Raw genomic sequence first — 12,155 nt, forward strand, 5'->3', positions numbered from 1 at the left:
AAGGTAGAAGTGGCCCTCTACATTTTCTATGCAACTATGAGCTATAGATCTGCCATATTCAAACTCACTGGCGCGGCCGACAGGATCCAGCCGATTGCAGAAGCGAAGGGGACGCAAGGAATTTATACTGCACCAGTCCGGTTATTGCGGTGTAATGCGCTAACATACATATATTTCATCCGTCCCAGCGCGCGCTATGAGTTTTGCAAAAGCCCCGGAGCAAAACATATGGAAATGAAAAACTACCTCCATTTTTTTTTTAGACTACCCCCGCCTATACGTGCATCAGTTGATTCATGCAACTTCGACGTATACACCTGACGATGTATATCCAGCGTATCGCGGAAGTTTCGGATGAGATTATTATACCCCCCCTTCAATGTTATACAAATCAATTGCGAGAAAAGAGAGTATCATCTGAGATTGGGTGGGGAAAAAAAAGAAGCCTACAACATTTAACCTTTTGAGAGATGATTGGCAAAAATGGGGACATATGATGCCAGTGGCACCAGCCGTATACAATAATGAACTGATTCATTTCTTCTCTTTTCTACGTTGGGTAGAGCAGAGCTTATATACCTACAGTATATAGGTCCCGAGGTAGGGTCGAAAGAAGATCATCTTACGTAGAGTTGGCCCACCGCTTTTTATCGATTGATATCTACTGTAGCTATTAGCAACCAAACTACTAGCGTCGCAATACCATACATACCATATCTCTTTCATTCCCCCCCCCCCTTCTAATCAATTAAAAGTATTTTTTCTTTTCATTCTCAAATCGATAGAAAATGGAATTTTTTTTTGTTTGTTTGTGTGTGTCCACAAAAGATTCCGTACGTCCACAGTTGTTTCTCTTTTCGTCTGCTGTTAATGCAGAAGAGAGTTGCTCTTGTTTTTTCCCCACTGGACCGAAAGAGGAGATGCAGCACATATATAATAGTGGGAGTATATATATACTATTGTTTGTAAACATGGGTTGACCTGCCCCTCCTCTTACAGTTTTGCTCATGTCTTTTTACAATATAGCCATAGAGGCGACTGTGAAAAACCGGAAAAACAAGAGCAGTGCCCTTTGTGAAAACAAAAAAAAACGGACGAGTCGCAAGAACGCAGAGAGCCGTGACTACCCCCCACCCCACCCTGAACGATAATTGAGTTAAGGGACCCCAAAAGCCCTGCCGGATATAGAGATTGAGGCAGCAGAAGAAGAGGAAAACAAAAGAAAAGAAGAAGAAGATTTTTCAGGGCAGGAAGTGGAGACAAGTAAAACACAAAAAAAACAAGCGAACAAGAAAAAATCATTGAAAAAAATAGCAAAGTGCCGAGGAATTGGGCGGGCAAAGAAATAAAAAATAAAAAAACGTAATGGAGACAAGACTCTTGTTTAGTTTCTCAGTTCGCAGAGTCCTCCATCGTGCCTTTTTCACGGTTAGCGATAGCCAAAAAACAAGAGACACAACGGCAATGGGGAAGGGAAGAAATGCCGAGAGGTGAAAAGGTCATTTTCGCCTATATTTACAATCAACAAAAAAGAAAATGGTGTTGTGTGATTCTCGGTTGACCGGAGGAGAGAAAGAGAGCTGTACGTGCGTGCGTGCTCGCCAGCTATGTGCGAGTATAAACCAGTGATTCGTGTCTGAGCTGCTCTGGGGCCGCCACCCTACCAACCCCACCCAAAGTCACTCTCTCCTCTCTCGTCTATAAGCTTTATCTTTTATTTATTTATTTTATTTTATTTTTATTTTTATTTTTTTGCCCTTTATTCTATTCGATTTATTTACAGTAGTGTAGCCCCCCCTCTCTCTTCTTGAACTACATGCTGGTACTAAGGGGATGGCGGTACTGCCAAACGTTTTTCAGCTCTCCGGAAAGAGCATCCAACAGTTTTTGTTCGTCACAAGAAATAAAAATGCACAGGCTGTGCCGTTTGTCATCGCAACAAGACAAAACAAAAAAAAAAAAATGAAATAAAAAAAGAGGGGAGATATAAAAATTTGGTTTAAAAAAGGGTGGAGTTCAATTGAGCGAAATTCATGACCTTATCTCCCGTCAATAAACCAAAAATCTGAAATGAAAATATACAATGAAATATGTACCGTTAACGCCAAAAAAAAAATGTCATCAGTTCCCTATATCATGCCTATACATCAAAGGTGGATCCAAAATATTAAAAACAACAAACAAATAAAACAAAATAGTTTAGAAAGATAACTAAGATACTAAACAACAACCAGCTGGCGCCTTCACGGACCGTTATGTTTCACCAATAGCTTTCGCTCACCGCCGTACCTCACTCCGTCTGCCTGGCCGGTGCAAAGAAAGCTTAGCGTCAACTAAAGTGTCGTTGGTCCCGCGATCAACCGGGTCAACAAAAAAACTGTCGGGGCCAACAAAAAAAAGGGGGGGAGGCTAATGAGAGGATCGTCATCACCTCACGACCACCTCTTTTTTTTTTTTTTCTTGTTCAATGTAATGCGAACGGGTGTTTGGAAAGGATATACGATGATGATGTCCTGCTAATGAGCTTTTGACACGGGATTATACATACTAGGAGCGACGAGTCATAAACAAACATGGAAACTAGTTTTGTGCCCAACAAGCGCCTCTGCCACCTAATTCTTGGGATGTGCTTGTCATTTTTCGTCATCGTAATACCCGCAACGGTCGTTAAGGAAATGACAGAAGTTCGGAGGAAGAAGAAGAAAAAAAAATCAAGATCTTGTAACGTGAACATATTATTGATGATGATTTATTTTTTCTTCTTCTTCTTCTTGTGGTCTCGACAATTTTTCGGCTTGAAAAAATTTTAAAAAAAGAGGGACAGAGTATATTTCCGGTTGCGGCGCTGGTTAATGAACCATTAATTTTCTCCTATTGCAACCCGACTCGTGTTCCGATCCGGCGTGACTAATCGCACTGATCGTTAAACACAATCCAGAGATCATCAGTCATCTTCAAATCGCGATGGATGTGTCACAGTCGGCGAGTTCGTTTGACTCTTGTTTTCTTCATTTTTTTTTCATCGAATGGCATCAAATTGCGCGGGGAATTTGAATCTTTCGTAGTAAAAAAAAAATTTGTTTTGATGAAACACAAACATTTGAGAAATTGAAAACAAATAGACATCGCATATATTATATCGGATTAAATTCCACCTCACCCTGAAAAAAAGAAAAAAAAGGGGCACTGTGTGTCATCCGGAATTGAAGTAAGAGGGTTCGTAGACCATCCACTGAATACCAGAGAAGGGGGCTCTACGCTCTTCCGCGTTTGATCCGGCTGTCAAGTCAAACAAGAAAGCTGCCACCGTCACACTTTGTTAACGTTTTTTTTTCGCCTCTGTTATTGTTACTGCTGGAATATAAGAGGAGCGATCAAACTGCGTTGTCTTCTTCTCGCTTTTTCAACCCCTCCCCCAACAGTTCACCACCTTCCAGTCCCTTTTTTTGGTCATCCAACCCAGAGGGGAAGCAAATGTAGCTGATGATGGCGCGCTCTCTGTCTGATCGAAAACAAAGCCTTTAAATCCGCTAGCAGCCGAATAGGGTCACTGTGTGTGCGCGTCCTTTCATCTGATTTATTTAGATATTTACTTTTTTATTTTATTTTATTTGGGTCCGTATATTCCCGATCTCCTCCCTCTGTCCCCCCTCCCTTCTAGCTATTTAATGCTGCGTATGATATTCTTGACGACGAATTCGTCAGAGATCCTTTTGCCCGCAATCTTTTATTATTCCCTTTTTCTTAGCAAGTTTGTGCTGCTCCGCCAGGGTCGGCACACGACTGGTAAAGCTATAAAAAAAAAAAACAGGGAAGCCTCTACTGCTCTTCGAACGGACCCCATTTGTCCCATTTTTTGTTGTTGTTGTTGTTTCTAACCCTCTACAAGTCAAGCGGCGGGCGCACGAAATAACCGCAACACAGACAGACAAAACGGAGAGAAAGAAGCGCTTGATGATATCAACGCTCGGAATCAAAGCACACAGTCGGCTTTTCTTCATTGCCTCCCATCTCTGAAACTTTTCTTTTTAGCTTCGCAACTATCGCCGTCCTAAATCAGAGGTAGTAAGGGGAGGGAAAAAAAAGAAAAGAAAATGGGAAGTCGTTGTTCAAAGCCCGTGGAACAGATAAAAAGAAAGAAAAAATGAAGATGGAGCGGCTGTGTCGTCTGAGACAAAACGATTGTTTTTGTGTTACGACGATTCATATTTATGTGTTTATTATTACTCTTTTCAAAAAAGAAAGAAACGTCATGGTGTTTTAAATAGGCTCTTATTCTCGTTTTACGTGATACCGTAAATAGAAAATAAGAATACACAAAGAAACGAAATCAGTTTGAGATGCGCTTGACTAGCTGGATCGAATATCCATGGCAAATACAACTGCGAAATGCATTGTTGTCGGAATCTACCGCTCCCCAATTTTCAACCAAGAAATTTTGCAATTCAAATGAGATGGGGGAGGGAAATGATGCGGTGTTCGTTTAATTAGGGACCGTTGGCTCTTTAACGACTTGACGAAAGGAATAAAACATAATAAAAAAAAAAATCCACGGAATCTAAGTGGAAAACGGTTTCCAGTTGTCGGATGATTCAGCGTATCTCCCCCCCCTCGCATTTCCAAACCCTCCCTTCCGGATAGAAGGAGCGCGTCATCGACGCTCTTCGGTCCTGCTCGACAAGGAAAACGCAGTCATTTCCAACCCTCTCAAACATTTTCCTTGCTGCCATTCCGTCTCTGTCTCTCCTTGTTCGCGTCTTCTTCTTCTCCATCCCCGTTTTTTTTTTTAAAATACTAAACGCTGGGCTCGTGACTGATTGTGTGGGAGGAGCTTACAGTTAGAGAGATAGCCCCCTTTCAACGTACAATACAAGCATATCCTTTTCATATATTCCATATCCATCTGGCAGATGAAAACATCCACCAGCTCTACATTCGAATCAAACGGCACGAGCAAAAAAACAAACAAAACAAACAAAAAGAAACAACAACAAACAAGTGTCTTCAAAGAGAAAGTCAGCTGGGAGGGCTTTTGACTGATTGTAATGTTATGACAAGACGTGCGTTAACTTGTGATGACGGCAGGAAATTGACCGATCTCTATTGAATTGGAAAAAGAACAGCCATCCAAACAGCGACACGCTTTTGTTATCTTTAGCGACGGCACCCCTTCTTTCCTTATTTTTTTTTAATAAAATAAAATAAAATATCTAGAAATGTTCATCCAATCTAATAGAAGAATAACACTTCAATTCCGGATAGTCCCATCCGGCGGCACTTCTGACGTCCATTTTTTTTTTTAAAGAAAGAGAGCAATTGAGAAAAAAAAACGCATGTATACCTCCGACCACACAGACGGCATATCTGTGACGATCTTATTTTTCCCTTTTCTCACTAGGGTTCCTCTCGTTTTCGGCTACGGGATCTCACATTTTTTTTTTATCTTGTCGGATTATATCAGACGAGGCTGCCTTCCATCCACACATCGCATACACGAACATACAGAAGAAGAGACTATAGAGCATTGAGAGGACCAGATGCTTGTCACGGATCGATTCTCGTCACCTTATTTTTCCTCCCCCTTTTTTTTTTCTTTTGTGTGTGTGTGTGTGTTTTTTTTTACCGCATTTCCTTCCTTCCGTTTTTGCCTTTCCCTTCAAGAATCCGGCCCACCCCCGTGAACACGGGTCGTGATCGGCAAGAGAAGATACACACACACACACATGAAAAAAAGAGGAGCACGCATTTCATTCCCTTTTCTCCATTCTCCAATTTCCCGTTTTATGTGCGCCCATCTCGTCCGGTCGTCCAGCAAAATGCCTTCAAATTTTCGATAGGATTGGGTGAGAAGTACGCCCGCCGCACTCACACAACAGAAGAGAAATTGATAAGAAAAAAATAAATAAAACTATTGTTATACAATCCAACCGACTCCCTTCCAAAGTGACCACAAAATGCGATTGTTCAGACCGTTCGTGGGAACGCTGACCAACTGGGCGGACTATATTTGCATATCCCCCTTTCCTTTTTTTATTTGTTCTTTTTCTTGCGTAACAAAAAGACATGGCCGTGAAGTGTTCCACTATTTTCTAGATGGCCGATTTTAAATGTATTTCACTAATCAACAGCGAGTCAAAATATCTAAAAAAAATCGGATGAAATGTAATAAACTCGTTTGTTTCCATTTCGTTTCACTCGGCACGTGTGGCACTGGGATGCCATCATCTAAATATACACACCACGCATACTTTGGAGGAAATAGAAATAAATAAATAAATCCTTTTTCCTCATCTCGGACACTATACGCTTTTCATATCCAACCGCCGTAAATACTGTCGCTATGGGCGCATTTAATCCGCTCTGCCATCTGAACGATCGCGACCGAGAAATGGAATGATGTTCGTCCACGAGCAACAACATGTGGGGGAGGGTAAAAGAGAGAGAGAAAAAAGGGGATTAAAAAAAAAAATCTGGACATTGGACACGATGTTGTTGTGTAAAATCCGTTATCTTATTCCGCCCTTCCAAAGGAAATTGTCAAAACTTTTCTTTTGACGTTGTGTGTTCACAACAACAAAAAAATGGAATCTCTTCAACGTCGATAGAGTCGGAAGGTGCCAACGACAATTGGATCAATCATTGTGAGTCCATTGAGAACAATGATGGGAGCTTTTGTTACTGGGAAGCCTTTTTAGTCCCCCCCCCTTCCTTTTCGTACAACTTTGACACTTTCAGGATGATGGAACCTTACCCAACGTTCATTTGAATAATAAATCCCCTCGGCCAAAGGTGTTAAACAAACATTTCATATTTCTATTCTTTCTTTTCTTTCCCCCTTTTTTTTTATTTTTCAGAATAATTTTCTCCCCTTAGCACGAGCATTCTAATCCGCTTTAGACGTAGCGATCTACATGCGCTCCAGTTCGAGACTTCATCCATATTCGATTCCATTTTTTTCTTTTTAAAGAATCAACAAAAATTGTTTTTTTTTTTTTTTTTAAGGAAAAGAAAAAGACGATAATGTTCAAGCGAAAAGGAGAGACAAGATTTGCGCGTTTTGCTAGATATTGTTTCGTTTGAAAGCGATCGACACAAAGATGCCGACTTGCCGCTTGAGCGGTCAATCGCTCGTAAATTCTCACAGTAATAGAATATATTCCTCCTACATTTCAGCGTCCTCCCCCCCTGACCCATTGGCGGTATTCAACCAAGACCGATTCAATCAACTGTATGTATAGAAACTATAAACACACACACACATGAACACGGGCGTAGGAAGATGAAAAAGGATGGCCGGCGTCGGGTCGGAGGATTTGAATGGGAATGATTGGTGATCTGTCGCATTATATAAAGAGAGAAGAAAAAAAAGGAGCACCACAGTGCTGAGTTCTTCTCTCTCTTTCTCTGTGTGATGGGGGCCATTTAAAATCATTGACTCGAAACGCCCCTTACTCGTAAGACTTTCTGGCAAAGAGTAGCACCGACTTCCAGACAGGACAACAAAATCTTGTGATAATTCAAAAAAAAAAAAGTAAAATAAAAAAAAAAATAAATACAACCGGCATCTCCTGATACGCTGGTGGCTCTTATCATTTGAAAATGTCTCAAAAAAAAAAAACCCTGAATTTAAAAAAATAAAATGGCAATCCAATATATTTTTTTTATCCCCTTTTGCTGGTAACGCGTGGCTTCGTAATAGAAAAGAAGTTTCGACAGCAGTTGATTGATATGCAAATAGGGTTATAGAAGTACACACACGCATACGTATGTTATGTATGCAGTACTGTATATATACAGTCGATACGTATGCAACTTGGATTTGTTTTTTTTGTTGTTTGCGGTTGCTCGGATAGTCCACGGATTGATATCAGCTGGTCCATTTCCCAAGAGAAATTTCTCTTCATTTTACATTTCTATTTTCCTTTTTTTTTTTCTCGATTTCTTGTTGAATTTAAATCAAATTTACTGTGTTACCCTCCCTAATGAAGTGGCTCGCATTTGGCCCTCACGTAAAACTAAAAAAGGGAGGAGAAATTCGTGAAAGTGACATTGAATAAACGAATCGGATAATGTGTGACTTAATGGCAGGCAACAATAAAGTGCCCACCATTCACACATTAAAAAAAAAAGAAAAAGAAAAACGTAAGTGAACCGCAATCTATCTATACATATATATAAAAGGAAATGTGTATGTAAGAGCAGCAGTGGTTTGTGTATAGCACTCCATCCGTCATTCAATCAAAAATTAAAGAGAACCAAAGAGTTAGTGAGGGTAGTTGAGGAGGCAGAAGAGGGCAAAAGAAGAAAAAAAAAAAGGATTGATTGATGTTCGGTAGAAGAGTACAGCCACCGCCCCGGCGATCCGTGATCACGCCGCTCGCGTGTAAAATGCACGAGACCCCCCGCCGAACGGAGCGCTAGCCGAGTTGGAGTGCTTACTGATGTTCACTCACAATTGCTCTAGTTGCTTTGCCCCCTTTTTTTTTACCCTCCTCTCTTATAGCCATTCTTGATTTTTATTTTTTTTTTAAATAAATATTTATGTTCTTTTTATGCCATTCAAAAACGAAAATGGAATGGAACAGCGGCAAAACAAATTTCAAAGAACCAACGGTCGGAACAATATGGAAAAATGAATATTTCATTTGTCATGTTGTTTTAGTTCAATCGAAAAAAAAATAAAATAAAATATATATATATTGGGAAGTAAAGCCGGAGCCGGTGGCCAAGTTCGGATGAAGGATGTCCGGAGGGGATTGGCCCCGCTACGCAAGCCGCCACCTCAGCGGCAGATCTAACCGGACGGAAGCGCGTCCGTGTCTAAGGGATTTGAGGCGCAGTTCGGTGTCGTTCGGCCATCCATCTCGTCGGATGAGTATTCATCGACCTCCATGTTTTTAGTGCGTGTATGTGTGTGTGTGTTGGGGTTCGTCTATCTGACTTCCTCTTCATGCCGACGTCCCGAATAATCTTAACCTTTAAGGTCCAATAGACGAGCAAAAACCAAAGAGGTATCAAAGAATACCCAAGTCCTTCGTTCTTCTTTTGGCTCTTCAAACTGTTCCTCATACATAAGTTTCTCTCTCCCTCTCTCTCTTTTTCTGAGGAGGGTTCTTTTCTGGCTCTAGAACACAGTTCCATTTTTCTTTTTTTCTTTCTTTCTTACCCATCCGCAATGTGGGGTCTCTATCGGTCGATCACCAACGACGTACACATACGCACACAAAGTGTGTCCCTTTCTCCGCACCCTATCCGCTGGCTTTTGCTTGGAATTGTTGCTAAACAGGCGCCGTCGTGGCAAGTGACATAAAACAGGAATACACGAAAAACAAAATCGCTTTCCTGTTTACTTTTTCTTTGGCTTTTTTTTTTATTATTCTTATTTAGTTTTCGCCATCTTGAGAGAGCGTCGTCCAGACAGGCCACCATCGATCAGTTTAAGAAAGTTTTTCCTTTGCCTACTCCCCCCCCCCACTCTCCTTTTTTCGACGTCATTAATCACTGGGCGTGTTTCGTCTGTTTGTTTTTGCTTACATTCCATCGCTGACTACCGACAACTTTGTCTCGAGAAGCGGAAGGCAAACAGTTGCGACGGCATTCCAACGGCGGCCACTCTCCGCAGACGCTAGTTCCAAAATGGAGCAAACGTTTCCCGTGAAACAACGCACGGCCAGCTACGACGAAAACGATATGTCACGCATTTGCACGTTGTCAAACGAGTTCCACATGTAACAATAACATTCAGGAATGCTGTTCCCTTATACGTTGACTTAAAAAAGAAAACTTTGAGAGAGAGAAAAAAACAAACTGATTTGCATGTTTGTTTTTATCCGCCCACTTTAAAATCACGCGTTTTTCCTAAGAACCACTCTCACAAATTAAACAAGAAAATGAAAAAAAGGGGAAAAAAACAAATGTCCGAATAGTTGCTCCGTTGCCGGTGCTCCCGATTTAACTTTTGGCCACTCTGATCGAGTTATGCAATCGGTAGATCTGTGTGCTTTGCTGTGATGGATAGCCTTCAATTCTCCCCCCCTCCATATCTTCGGACTCTTTTCTTCGCGCAATGATGGAATCATATTTGGTATATAGATGCGTGCATGTCTTTCGTATATAAATTCTGTGCATCTTCTTGCGGGCTGTCCACACATTTTTCCAACCCCTCCAGCAGTTTACTCTCCGATTGGGAACCCCTTGGTTATATCATCCCCCCCATCCCCGTTAGTGGCGCAAAATGTTGTGATCTCTTCAGTTGTGGGTGCGTCCGTGTGTCCAACTGGCCGCATCATCCCGCATCATCTCAATAATCTAGTCATCAGCCCATCGATCGGCGCCTCTTTCAACGAGATTTCTTTCTTTCTCTATTTACTTTTTGGACATTATAAGCCATCGGGCTATACAACAAGAGGATGCTTATAATATTTTCCTATTGATGCGTCATCATTACCATCATATGGTGGTCTACAACGAACCACGCAAGGCCGTGGATGAATTGTGAAGGGACTTTTTGGGGCAATCTTAGTTTAAAAAAAAGAAATGGAAGTACGTCCTTCGAGTCGAAAGAAAGTGGTTATGAACGATCGTCGTCTCTTTTTCTTTTCTTTTCATGAATGCCAAGCGGAACAAGAAAACTTGATCCATCTTTGAGGGGCAGCCTTCAACGTAAATGGATTGCTCTTCATCCGGAAAAAGATGACCCTTATTTCCCTCCGCCCTTTACGTTGGTCAAGTGCGCCCATCCGAGTGGGAACCCGAAAAGCAGTTGAAATGGCTATCGCTAGATGGCATAAATTGCAGCAATTGCGAATTGACAAATTTTAATTTTAAAAAACAAATACCAAGTGAATTTGCTTTTCAAAAACATATTTACCATGCCTGAAATTTCGCTATCAAATGCAAATTCCTCGAAGTATTTAATAAGGTTCAATTCTTTTACGCGCCGCTAGATGGCAGATACGTTCAGTCCGCTAGAACGTAGCTAAATTTGCCCAACACAAAAATAGCCCGCACGCAAGCGCAGTCTAAAAATAAGGAGAAAAACGTTTAAAGAACCAAAAGAAAAAGACATAAAAAAAAAAAAAAAACAAGAGTTCTAATTCAATCCGTCGGTTATAGGTGTGCGCTGTTAAACGCTTTTAACTCGCGTGCAGTCAACTGATATATATTCCTATAGGTTTTCGGTTACCAGGGAGGGGGGGGGGGAGAGTTTTTAGGAGATGTCGGGACTATGGACGAGCAATATACCCGTCAGCCCATAAAAATTTCAAACCTCATCAACTAGCCAAAACGAACAGCAAGCAAACTCCACGGGTTAGAGGCAAAAGAGAGAAGCAAATCCACACACACCAACAAAATAAATAAATAAATAAAAAAAAAAATAATCTAAAAGAAGAAGAAGAAAAAAAAAAAAACGCCTATTCACTTTGAAATCGAAGTGTTAGGGATAATGATCGGGCCGTATAGCGTCCGTCACGACATTTAAGGAGTCGTAAAAAACAGGCCAAAAAAGAAGAAACTTGGGAAGATAATGTCATTATATGAAGTGGAAAGGAAGAAAAATAACACCTTTGAATGTTCTGCCTATGTGTCTTGCGTATATCTAAATGTTGTTCATTCTCCCTTCCTTCTCCCCCAAAAAAAAAAAATAGTTTAGCCTATACTTTCTTATCCCGAAAAAAAAAAAGAAAGAAAGACATAGAAAGGATATAAAAGTCGTGAAAAAAAAAAAGAAGATTCGATAATCTCTGGTAGCGATCACGTTCCTGTGTATATGGGGAGAGCCGTTTTTTTTTTTTTTGCCTGTGATGCATAACATCTATTTTCTTCGTGTAGCGTCTGTTTTTATTCTCTCCCGATTTATCACGCACCACACCGTCGGCCCCTATATACCCCTCAAGGCTATATTATACTACGGTATCAGCTGACTCTCTCTAATAGTATCTCAGATACGAAAAGAAACGAAAAAACTTGACAGCTTTAACGCAAGAGAACTGAAACTCTTTTGAAACAGCAGGCGCAGACGATCTTTCTCTCGTTGGGCTTTTTCAGGTCTGATTTTTTAGTTTTTTTTTTTTTCATTTTCGTACCGCTCTGTCATGACCACCCCTGTAATTATCCATGTATACCTATTGAGGTTTGGCCCCTTCAAGTCAAAA

General features: G+C 40.9%; 1 protein-coding gene across 3 annotated transcripts in view; it reads right to left on the reverse strand.

The window, feature by feature from the left end:
* LOC116923485 (kinesin-like protein KIF26B) overlaps positions 1 to 12,155 on the reverse strand; it is a 65,099-nt gene that overhangs the window by 20,370 nt on the left and 32,574 nt on the right. The gene's annotated exons all lie outside the window — the stretch shown is intronic.

Source organism: Daphnia magna, linkage group LG5 (genome assembly GCF_020631705.1).
Source record: "Daphnia magna isolate NIES linkage group LG5, ASM2063170v1.1, whole genome shotgun sequence".
In the NCBI taxonomy this organism is placed as follows: domain Eukaryota; kingdom Metazoa; phylum Arthropoda; class Branchiopoda; order Diplostraca; family Daphniidae; genus Daphnia; species Daphnia magna.